This window comes from Pseudorasbora parva, chromosome 7 (genome assembly GCF_024679245.1).
Source record: "Pseudorasbora parva isolate DD20220531a chromosome 7, ASM2467924v1, whole genome shotgun sequence".
NCBI lineage: Eukaryota > Metazoa > Chordata > Actinopteri > Cypriniformes > Gobionidae > Pseudorasbora > Pseudorasbora parva.
In genome coordinates, this window is record NC_090178.1 from 5,120,422 (window position 1) to 5,132,771 (window position 12,350).

Here is a 12,350-nt window from a genome sequence, read left to right on the forward strand (position 1 = left end):
CTTTTTTGATTAGCTAATGAATCCTTTGGATAACTTTACAAAAAAATGATAAGTACTTCTAATACAATATTTCAACTTTTATTACATTTTTTCCAAAAAGTACTGTAAGTTAGTTTTTACAGTATACAAAAATAAAGTGCCAAAAATAAAATGTAAACAACACTTTAGCATCAGGCATGAATAATGCCATATAAATTCAACAAAAGCACTGCTCAGAAATGTGCAAAAATACATGGAATACATGTACACAAAAAAAGCGCCAAAAAATAAAGCGCCAAAAAATAAAGCGCCAAAAAATAAAGTGCCAAAAAATAAAGCGCCAAAAAATAAAGTGCCAAAAAATAAAATGTAAAGAACACTTTAGGGCATCAGGCATGAATAATGCCAAATAAATTCTGACTAACATTTTGCATTATGTTATGTATGTTGCATCATGGCATTATGTGGTTTAAAGTAGTAACACACCACAAAAATACTGGTCAACAACACTATGTAAAACATACCTGAGGTAACAGTTTTAAAGGAGCCAAGTTCAACAAAAGCATTGCTCAACACTGTGCAAAAATAATTGCCAATACAGTGCAAAGATTACCTGAAGGCATCTTGTAGTTTAAAGAAGTCCAACATAAATACAGCCCAACATAAACAGTGCAGAAGTGGGCCTTTGTTACTACTTATATAGCATTGCAATAGAGGAAGGTTAGTTACTTATGATTATGTTTTATTTAATTGGCTTGGGCAACAAAATGCACTAGTATCTTATTTATCTATATGTTCACATACACTACTAGATTACAGCGTACTGTCAATGTAAATCTAGTAGTTAATTTCAAGTCTTCATGTGCATAAACAACTTCTAACAACCAGTAAATGTTTTAAATGGAGAATTGACGTTTTAAAATTTCTTATTTAAAGAAATCTAGTTTTTGACCATGTCTAACGTATTCAAATGTTAATCCTACAAATAAGTACGCAGTAATGATCTGCAATACTTTAAGCAACTTGACTATTATTTATTAAAGAGCCATACAGGCAATTTGTGGGTAATGGCATTATAATTTATAAATTATTATTTATCGATTTTTTTTTTTCCGGCCATAAAATGACTAATTGCATTGGATTTCTCTATTTTAACCTATATCTCAGGGCTAAATACAAGAGCATAACATTACAATGTTGCATCTCCGTCACTCTCCATTTTAAAATGACACTGTAAATAAGGTTGATGTAATAATCAATGCTGTGCTGTTTACCAAAAATTGCTGCAAATACCTGTATAGTGAAGCTGTTGTCTATTCCAGTGTTCATGTTCAAAATTCTATGGCACCCCTTACATACGTTACACTATAGGTGTAACTGTACAGATTGCTCACGGTTCGGTTTGTATCACGGTTTTAGGTTCACGCTTCTGTACAGTTCGGTATTTGCTATGTTCAGGGGAAAAAGGACTACTGTCAAATGAAAATAAAGAAAATAAGAACAAATAACTTAAATAGAAGCAGCAGCACAAATAAATACTATTGAGCAAAGATAAACAATAAAATAAACAATGCTTTTCAGGTTTTTCAGGTAGGTGTAACATTAGTTTAGGTAGAGAAATGGAATAAAGTAATCAACTGTAAAATAACGGGATATTTAACTGAGGCTATGACATTTTGACATACTTTTTGTGTGAGTTTGTCCGTTTAAGCACAGGATTTGAAAGATAACTCAATATTTGCGCGGTTTGGGACGAGTGCACAGAGACAGATCTTCTCATTCGCGTCTCCTGCCTACACGGGGGTGATAACGGTGAAAATGACTGGTCATATTCGGACGTACGGCAGCACTCGCATGCATTGAACAAAGTTTACAAAGAGAGACCGTTTTGCCCACGTTTTTCTTTTATTATCGCTGTTGTTGTAGTGTATAACTGAGGAGTCAGCACGTGTATCCATCGACAGAAACATACATACAGCATTATTTTTACAACATAACTTTGTGGGAACGGTTTGGGGATGGCTCCTTCCTGTCCAAACATTACTGCCCTCCAGTGCACAAAGCGTCGGTCCATAAAGACATGGGGTGCGTTTACATGCACGTTCTTAAGCCGATTATGCCCAATAAGCCGACAATGAACATGGTCATGTAAACACGGTAACCTGTTTTCTTTTATCGGAGTAATGTCATAAACGGCGTAAGCATAAACCGATCGGGACAGGTCGTTTTTTGCCTCTTACCTCGATTTCGCGCTGCATGTAAACACATTAACCTGCTTTCTGTCGGCTTATTGAAGTGTGCATGTGTGATAGGTGACAAAAACGCAAATTTAGAGCTGATTTAAACGCATCCAGACAGAGCAAGCTAGTGTTTTGCATGAAATAAGGACATATATCACAAACGCAGACTCTTTTAAGACCCAGAAAATTGAAAAGATGTGTTATTCTCATCACATGCAGCAGAAGTAGAAGAGGTTCAGTCAAAACGCTGCATAACTGCATAAGGGTTAATATGAGCCGTAAATCTCTCGCTGACACGGTGCACGCTTTATTTAACATCACATCTGACGTAATATTAGAATAACGTTATTATTTTTGACGCCACTACAAGGAAATAAACCGGTTTATTAATAGTAATGTAAACGCGGTTTACTTGCGTTGTCCGTTTACTGGTTTGCATGTCAATAAGCTGGTTATTTCAAAAAAACTGGTTATTTCAATAAGCTGATTTTTTGGAGTTATCAGCTTACTGATGTGCATGTAAACGCACCAATGGATGAGTGAGTTTGGTGTGGAGGAACTTGACTGGCCAGTCCTGACCTCAACCTGATAGAAGGAACAGCGGAGACTGAGAGCCAGGCCTTCTCGGCCAACATCAGTGCCTGACCTCACAAATGCGCTTCTAGAAGAATGGTAAAAAAGTTCCTGTAAACACACTCCTAAACCTTGAGGAAAGCCTTCCCAGAAGAGTTGAAGCATTTATAGTTGCAAACGGTGAGCCAACTCCATATTAAACCCTACGGCTTAAGAATTGAATGTCATTAAAGTTCATGTGCATGTAAAGGCAGGCCTCTCAAATTTTTGGCAATATAGTGGTGCAGGTATTTTGTCACTGTATAGACCTGTATTTTTTTAAATTTTGAAGCCTGAATGCAGTCGCCAGAAGTACAAAGCTAACAGTAGGCTATAAACGGACTACACCTCGGTCGAGCAAATTTCAAGGTCACAGTCACTGAGCTTCCGAAAACTCTTTCAGTTTTTATCTCAAAGCTTTTCCCCAGAACATTTGAGTTAGACTAGTTTATAATATCACAGTTATGAGCATAATGAGGCTGTAAAAGTGGACTGAGATTACCTGTTAGGGGTGATGACGTTTAATCTCATCGAAAGTCTCTGTAGTCCCATTGAGCCACTTGTTAGCAACCGTGTAACAGTTTAAACAAAATTACGAGTGGGGTAATACTGATGTATTTTAGAATAAAACGTGAAAGTGTCTTGAGCTTTTGAGCCCGATCTCACGAAAATGCATATAAATAGTGCGAGTGTGGAATCTCGTGGAATCATATGTTATGCACTTTATAGCGTATTATACGCAAAAACCACCCACCCCACCACCCCCATCCTACCCAAGAGCGTGTCATATACACGCCATTAAGTGCATAGAATATGCATGCCAAAACTCATTTTGGGGTACACATTCCCCGAGATTGCATACTTGTACTATTGATACGCATTACCATGTGATCGTGTTGGTTCACCACAGACCTTATTTCAGCTGTTTAACTAAAACCCATTCAAAAAATCGATTGACTTTGGGACGAGGGAACCAGAACTCGCTTCCATGTTTTGCCTGCAATGTGATGTCATACCTGCACCACTGTGTGTGTTCCTTGGACGCGTCTTGTTTTTGGGAAAGGGTTGATTGATCCTTGGAAAAGGTTCAAATAAAGATTAATTGAGCATCTTGCCTCTGTGAAAGTGTTGATTATCAACTGGTAGGATTCCAAAATTAAAGAGAAAGACCAGAGGAGCTAGATTTAACTGTGGGAAACAGGTAACCTGTTTAAAAGGTCTTATAAGGTTAATCTTACAAAAAGTTAAATCAGCACTAGGTAACTTTTCAACCTTCATAATATATTTTTTAAGACTCTTGTGATGATAAATCGACTTACAATAGGTTGAATGACACGTCTGCCATAGCCTGATGGGGTCTGTATCGTTTTTAATCGTACTTTTAAACTTCTGGTTTCGGGTAGTAACCCGAGAACAAAAAGAACTACAAAATTCGACTGCTTTACGGCATATACGTCCCTTCCACCAACACCCACACTTCCTTACATTCGGATGTGCGAGCCCAACTTTGTTCGTCGGATAATATAGTCATGTCCGAAGCAGCACAGACAAATAAGAAAGAAAAGGTTTTGTTGGAGGAAAGCAATAAGAGGAAACGAAAAAGTGATGGGATTAAAGGCAGGATGAGGATCAACATGTGACCAGCGTTTGCTCGTCGGCGTGAGCTGAAGGAGGCGTGGCCGACCGATGCTGTCCTGCTTGTTATGGTGATTACCTACCACTCAAACATTGAACTGAAGTATCATATAGATTCTGTAAAACGGTAACCAATAGACTACTATAATGACGCTGGCTTGTACGGCTGGGCGATATGGCCAAAATTTCATATCCCGATATAGCTCATTTGATATCCCGATAACGATATACATAACAATATAGCAATTTTTCTGTTAATTCAGTTTATGAATAGTCTATACAAAATTGCAATGTCGAAATGCTGTTTGAAATGATATACAAAACAAATAAAGGTAGTATGGACTACATTTTTATTTTATTTAGAACCTTTTTTAAAAGCAAGACAGCTGGTAAAGTTAACACCTGCCTAGGGATGTTAACCGATGACCGTTTGACCGATGGCTGACCGTATCAACGTTAACCGATCAAAGTTGTCGGTTAAAATAAATAAAAAAGTGATCTCTAAATTAGGCTATTATAGACAGTGGACTAAACTCTACTACAGTTGGCCGTCTCATTCCAAAATCTTTTTGTGTGAAGTGAACATATCCCTCGCGCTAAATTTTTCATAACTCTCCTGTTTGTACTTAATAAACAAAAAAAAACATTTGACGCGAGGTCACAGTGTTTTTGGTTTGCGCGCTCGCAAAAAGTAAACACTCGAGGTTAGAGCCAGGGCAGACGACAGGATGAAGGGTGCATTTCGCTTAAGATGGGCTTACATTTGGAAATATATTACATCTACATTTCAGTTGTAACACATAAGGTGTTGATCGTCTTTCTTTATTATTGTTAGCACTACCTCGAACTAAAGCGGCGTCTCTTCAGAGCTGTCATTTTCTTAAATGTTTTTAATGAGCTTCTAACGCTAGTCAAACGCCTTTATTTTCAACGCGATCACCTTGTACCCAAACCATTTCGAAACTAAGGAGCCATTTGTCCTCTGATTACAAACAAGCTCCTCTGCGGCGTGTTTGCGGGACTCGTATTTCGCGCTGTGGGGGATTTTAAAAAAGTGACGTGAGTGGAAGGGAGGCGGCAGCGCGTGTGTGTGTGAGTGAGAGAGCGAGAGAGAGACAGAGACAGAGGGAGCGCGGCTCGCGGCTGTTATTTCAAATAGCGCAGCATATTTTAAACTAATCGGTTAACCGGTTTCAACCGGCTAATGAGGCTCGGTGGTCGGTCAAGAAAATGTTTAGTTTTCGCCATCCCTACACCTGCCATTAAAATATTTCAATATATGGCTATATGGTGTGCCACGCGTAAAAGCCCGTTGCAGCGTTTGTGTCTGAAGTTTGTTTTGAGCGCTTATGCCACTATTCTGGCATAATTACTCTGAGAATTACCCTGGTCTGAACCGCGTCTACTACCGTCTTCCTCCATGTTTGTTTATGTATTGCAGCGTACATGGGCATGCCGTTGCGTGAGGTGCATCTTGACGAAAAATTCTGCCATAAACGCCTTATCGTGGCGTAAGCGATAGAGCCTTATATAAAACGATAGACATTTTCTATCGTCCCGACGATATATTTCGTCATATCGCCCAGCCCTACTGGCTTGTAAACGTGAGCATCGTGATTATTTGGCGTTTGAAAAAAATAAAACCCATGAAATTATATTCATATGACACGCTGAAGCATATGCCACTGACTGTACCTGGGATGAAGACATTTCACACGCGCCGCCAGAAACTCTGAATTCCTCTTGCAGTGTTCAGGGGAACTGTTAGTGCTGCACCAACCCGCGGGACGCTTTTATGAAGTTATTTGGCCCGCACCGCACCACTGTATATATTTTTACAACCCGCCGCGCACCCATGACCATTAAATAGACATACGGGGTCCGTGGGTTATGAGACGACCCGCGCATCACTAGTTCAGGGCTATCAGGGTTGTCATGTCAACAAATGCACGCGCGATGGCATCCCCTGGTGTAGGATTACAGAGCTTACGACAGTAGTTGAGGACATTATTTTTTCCAAACTGTAGGGGGACCCCGAGAGCAAAAGTAGCCAAGTGCTGCTTTAAGTTGGACGGTCATTGCCAATCAGCATATGAGAATAGCACACTGGCCAGAGACAAATTCAGATGCCTTGACTGACATCTCGACATTGTTGCTTTGTTCAATAAAGTCTTATTTGATATCTCTCCCCCCCCCTCCCCCCCCCCCCATAAAACTTAATCTTAATCATAAGAAATTAATCTAACATATATTTTTAAACTAGGAGTAAAGACAACCTTTAAAATGTCTGTTAAAGGTTTGGCCTTACAAATTTTATGGAATATTTTCCCATGAGATTGTGTCATAAAATGTGGCAATGTTGATTTTCTGCCAAGTAGATTGTAACTTTAAGCCAAACAATGCTTAAGTTTTTACTCTGCTAACCACAAGAAGTTCTTGCAAAAGATTTCAGGTTTTGGCTCAGAGTTTTTTCTCACAGTTTTTCAGTTGGTCATGCTTATTGGAATTTCTTTTTGTTTTTTAGAGATTGCACATATAAAGTAACTTTATATTTATACTGAAGTATATAGTCATGTGTGCAGGTGTGTGGGTTACTCCAGTTACTTTGTCACTGAAATACTGTAAACTAATTTGTATAGTTGCATCTGACAAATAACAGCTTTACTTTTTTACTAAATATAACTAACATGCACATGCTATTTAATATTGCCTAAATGCAAATGTATCACAAATGTACCCAAATTTGTAAACTAGGAGTAATAATATCCTTTAAATAAAATAACATAAGTGCATGTGATCAACAATAATTGAAGCATTTTGGTAATCCCAGAAAGTGCACAGTAAAACATAATTATATTAAACGAAAACTATCTATATTTGGTTCAGTGAAAAGCATTCATTCTCTATGGAATATTTTTCTGTGAAACTGTCATAAAATCTGGCAATGGTCATATTTATTCATGTGAATTTACCGTCAGGCCGATGTTGTACATACTAATGGTTGCGAAATGACTTCTGTTTTAAAATAAGAGTAAACTAAGTCAGAACTGTGGGTAACCTGGAAGTGAGTTTATGAGGTTTGGGTGTGTAAGTGTGAACACATGCTTTTGCCATCATACAGTATAGGGCTTACATGATCAGAGTCGGTTTGTGCCAGATATGTTTTAAATTAAGTTGTGGTGCTGTGAGATCCAAATTTAATATCTTGTATGACTTCCATGAGCTTGAAGGACTGCATCCATGCGGTTTGGCAAGGATTCATACAATTTATTGATTAAGTCATCAGGAATAGCTAAGAAAGCAGTCTTGCATGCCTCCCAGAGTTCATCAATATTTGGTTTCGTCTTCCATGCGTCCTCTTTCATCCTACCCCACATATGCTCAATGATGTTCATGTCTGGTGACTGGGCTGGCCAATCCTGGAGCATCTTGATCTTCTTCGCCTTGAGGAACTTTGATGTGGAGATGGAAGTATGCGATGGAGCACCGTCCTGCTGCAGAATTTGGCCTCTTTTATGGTTGGGAATATAAGAGGTAGCTAAGATTTCTTGGTATTTTAGACTATTGATGTTCCCTTCCACCCTGCAGATCTCTCGCACACCCCATACTGGATGTAACCCCAGACCATGATTTTTCCGCCACCAAACTTCACTGTTTTCTGGGTGAAGCTCTGATCCATTCTGGCTCCAGTAGGTCTCCTGCAATATTTGCGGCAACTGTGGTGTAATTCAACAGAAGATTCATCTGAAAAATCCACCTTTTGCCACTTTTCCAGCGTCCATCCTTTTAGCAGGCTGTGGGCCTTGGCAAATGCCACACGGTTTTTCAATTGTCTTTTGTTTAGTGCTGGCTTCTGGGCACTGATTCGACCATGGAGGCCATTTCGAGACAGAATCCGACAAACTGTTCTGGTTGACACAGGGAATTCAGGTGACCAGGTCTCGTGGAGCTCTGCTGCAGTGGAAAATGGGCTGGCCTTGGAATTTCGAGCCAACAAACGGTCCTCTCGAGCAGTTGTCTTGCAGGGTCTGCCTGACCTGGGCTTGTCAAAAACGTCTCCAGTCTCTTCAGATCTTTTTTTTATCCTCTGTACTTGACGCTGAGACACATTGAAGGTGTCTGCCACATCAGCAGTGGATCTGGTCTTCAGCCTCTTGATAATCAAAACTTTAGTCTCCGGGTGAATCTTAGGCATGTTTGCAGAGGTCTAGTTGCAGTTGGTGTGAAGGTCTAGCGTACTGGGGTTCTTTTTATACACACTTGAGACCTAATTGATCCATTATTAGTCACAGGTGAAGCTCATATGACAAGGTGACAACACTTATGTCTTTGCAAAAAATGACTCAGTGGGCTTTACCAAGCTGTGAATATTAGAATACTTTTTGAAAGTTTAGTTTTTCACTGAAACATTATCACAAAAGCAGGTGGGATTAAAATGAGCCATTTCTTGTAAAAAAAAATCTTGATTAGAAATATATTTCAGCTGCACTTTAGGTCAATTTGTACACAATTGACAAGACTTTTGTCAGGGACTGTAGTAGCCTACTATTTACTGGTAAATATTACAGTATACAGACATCACAGACAATGGCAGACAATGACCATTAGCTCTGGCATACTGCCAATGACACTTCAATAAATTACAGTTTCTTTACAGTTATTGATGTAAACATCCCTAAAGAAAGGTACCGTTGGGTATTGGTTAAAACTGTGAACGGAACCCAACCCTATAGATATGATCAGCACGTTTCCTGTCTAAACAAGCATGCTAATCAACGAAATCGTCAATCAATGCTTTTCTCTCATATGCATTGGTTTAGTTAAAATAAGAACAGTAGTTTAACAGTTTGCCTCATTTTAATCATTACATATCATGTAGAAATTTGTTCTAGTATATCTAAGATAAAAGCATTACCTAGAGTTTTCAGCAGGAATGATGAGGTTATGATAAAGGAATGATAAATGCTGAAGAGCCCGTCCTCTAAACCTCACCAGCTCTACTGTAAAACGACTCGAGTTACTCAGCCTGAGTGGCAAAAATGCTAGTGCATTTTTAATTTTTAATAGACAATTATTAGTTTAAATATATACGAGAAGTTGGACTCAATATAGTTCCTTACAACTTACCAAAGATCCAGTTATCCATAGATATTGACATCCAGCCAGGATTCATATATATGGTAAACTATATAATGTCATGTACCGTGTGTCCAGTAGTTAGGAAGTTATTGTGTGCCTCTGTCCCTTTAAGGGGCCGTGCCTGAAAGAGAAGTGCTCCATACTGAACACACACACACACACACACACACACACACACACACACACACACACACACACACACACACACACACACACACACACACACACACACACACACACACACACACACACACACACACACACACACACACACACACACACACACATACACACATTTGAATGCTTTTATTTGGATCTGATAGACATTGCACAAGATAACAAGATCCAAATACTCTGAAAAGAGTCAATGACAAGGTGACATGTCTACAGTTCACAGCTCACACACTTCTACAAGGCCTTCCATTTATAATACTTTACACGTTAAGGATAAACAAAACATCTCCGTCTCCATATCTGCATGCTCCCTATAGTGGCTGAAACGGAGCAAAATCTAGCAAGCCTTTTTGCCTCCTTTTTTTGCAGTCCTCCCAACTGCATCCCTCTAACCACATTCTTATGGACATGGCCTAAACTTCCAAACACCAGAGTTATTAATGTACATCTATAGCCCAATCTGTGAATGAGATCTACCAGTGGTTGATATTTCAATAGTTTGAATAGTAACAAGTGTCCATATACAAATCAAAACAGCAACCCACTTCAAAAATGCATACACACTTCATGACCTCTTTTACAATTACGATGTCAGGAGTATTGGGAATGTTTTTAAAATAGTCACTGTCAGATGTATTCTGATGAAACCAGTTAACCTGTACGGTGCTATGCTTATAAATCTTACTCTCATGTCCATAGTTTCTCTTTTGCAAGTCCTTTGCGACCAGATCAACCAGACGGTCATGTCTGGCCACATAAAGTCCTTTATAATTGTGGCATCCGTTTAGAAAATGAGCAACAGTTTCGTTCTCCTGCTGAGTTGGGTGTAATATACAGTAAGGCTCATGCTTTGATGGATACCATGTTGCCAGATTATACTTAGTTGGGAGACATTGTAATCTTTCTCTGAGATGGAGGGATTTGTCAGGACAGAATGACGTGTGCACGCTGCTGCTATTGTGTTGAGTCGAGTGCGTCGTAAAGCTGTGTCATCCCTAACAGCGGGAAAAAAACTTTATTCAAAATAAAAATATGGCTTTTAATCAGATACAGCCATACATCTATGATCCGGAATCAGACCCAGAGGCTGCAGTTGAACAGGAGCAGCAGCAAAAACGACTAGAGCAGGATGTCTCTATGTGGCTTGTGTTATTTACATATTTATACTTGAATTATATCGTCGTATTTTTGTCTTTGAAGGTGTACATGTGGGAATTGCAGTTGTGCACGTGTGTTTGTTTGTTTACGCGTGGTTTGTGTAAAGTTAGACAGTAAGCGGACTGGTTTTGCACGGCAGGTTAAGTTAGTGTTTACTAGGGCTGGGCGATATGACGAAATATATCGTCTGGACGATAGAAAATGTCTATCGTTTTATATAAGGCTCTATCGCTTACGCCACGATAAGGCGTTTACGGCAGAACTTTACGTCAAGATGCACCTCACGCCACGGCATGCCCATGCACGCTGCAATACATAAACAAACATGGAGGAAGACGGCAGTAGACGTGGTTCAGACCAGGGTAATTCTCAGAGTAATTATGCCAGTGGTGGCATAAGCGCTCAAAACAAACTTCAGACACAGACGCTGCAACGGGCTTTTACGAGTGGCACACCATAGCCATATATTGAAATATTTTAATGGCAGGTGTAGGGATGGCGAATTTGAAATAACAGCCGCGCTCCAGCTCACACACACACATACACACGCACTGTCCTCCTAGCGCTCCCGTCCACTCACGTCACTTTTTTAAAATCCCCCACAGCGCGAAACACGAGTGCAAACGCTTTTCCGAGGAGCTTGTTTGTAATCTGAGGACAATGGCTCCTTAGTTTCGAAATGGTTTGGTCAAGGTGATGGCGTTAGAAAATGAAGGCGTTTGTCTAGCGTAAGAAGCTCATTTGAAACATTGCCGCGGCTCATTTAAGAAAATGACAGCTCCGAAGAGACGTCGCGGCTTTAGTTCGAGGTAGTGCTAACAATAATAAAAAAAAGACGATCAACACCTTATGTATTACCACTGAAATGTAGATATTTCCAAATGTAAGCCCATCTTAAGCGAAATGCACGCTTCATACTGTCGTCTGCTCTGGCTCTAACCTCGAGTGTTTAGCCTGTTTACTTTTTGCAAACCTTGTGAGCGTGCAAACCCAAACGCTGTGACCTCGCGCCAAATGTTTTTATTGGTTTATTAAGTACAAACAGGCGAGTTATGGAAAATTGAGTGTGAGGAATATGTTCACTTCACACAAAAAGATTTTGGAATGAGATGGCTAACTGTAGTAGCGTTTAGTCCACTGTATAATAGCCTAATTTAGAGATCACTTTTCTTTTTTTTTAGCAGACAACTTTGATCGATTAACGTTGATACGGTCAGCCATCGGTCAAACGGTCATCGGTTAACATCCCTAGGCAGGTGTTAACTTTACCAACTGTCTTGCTTGAAAAAAAGGATCTAAATAAAATAAAAATGTAGTCCATACTACCTTTATTTGTTTTGTATATCATTTCAAACTGCATTTCCACATTGCAATTTTGTATAGACTATTCATAAACTGAATTAACAGAAAAAT

The 12,350-nt window shown here is 39.4% G+C and overlaps 1 protein-coding gene across 3 annotated transcripts in view; it reads right to left on the reverse strand.

The window, feature by feature from the left end:
- Positions 1 to 12,350, reverse strand: part of LOC137082568 (leukocyte elastase inhibitor-like) — a 31,252-nt gene that overhangs the window by 7,474 nt on the left and 11,428 nt on the right. Inside the window, exons 1-2 of one of the 3 annotated variants that reach the window (XM_067447828.1) lie at positions 6,162 to 6,277; positions 3,848 to 3,906 (exon numbers count right to left, since the gene is read on the reverse strand). The exons of 1 other annotated variant lie outside the window; for it this stretch is intronic. The gene's annotated coding sequence lies outside the window, so the exon portion shown is untranslated. Of the gene's footprint in view, positions 1 to 3,847; positions 3,907 to 6,161; positions 6,291 to 12,350 lie in introns of those variants that run through there. One more of the 3 variants, XM_067447826.1, reaches the window with a different exon arrangement.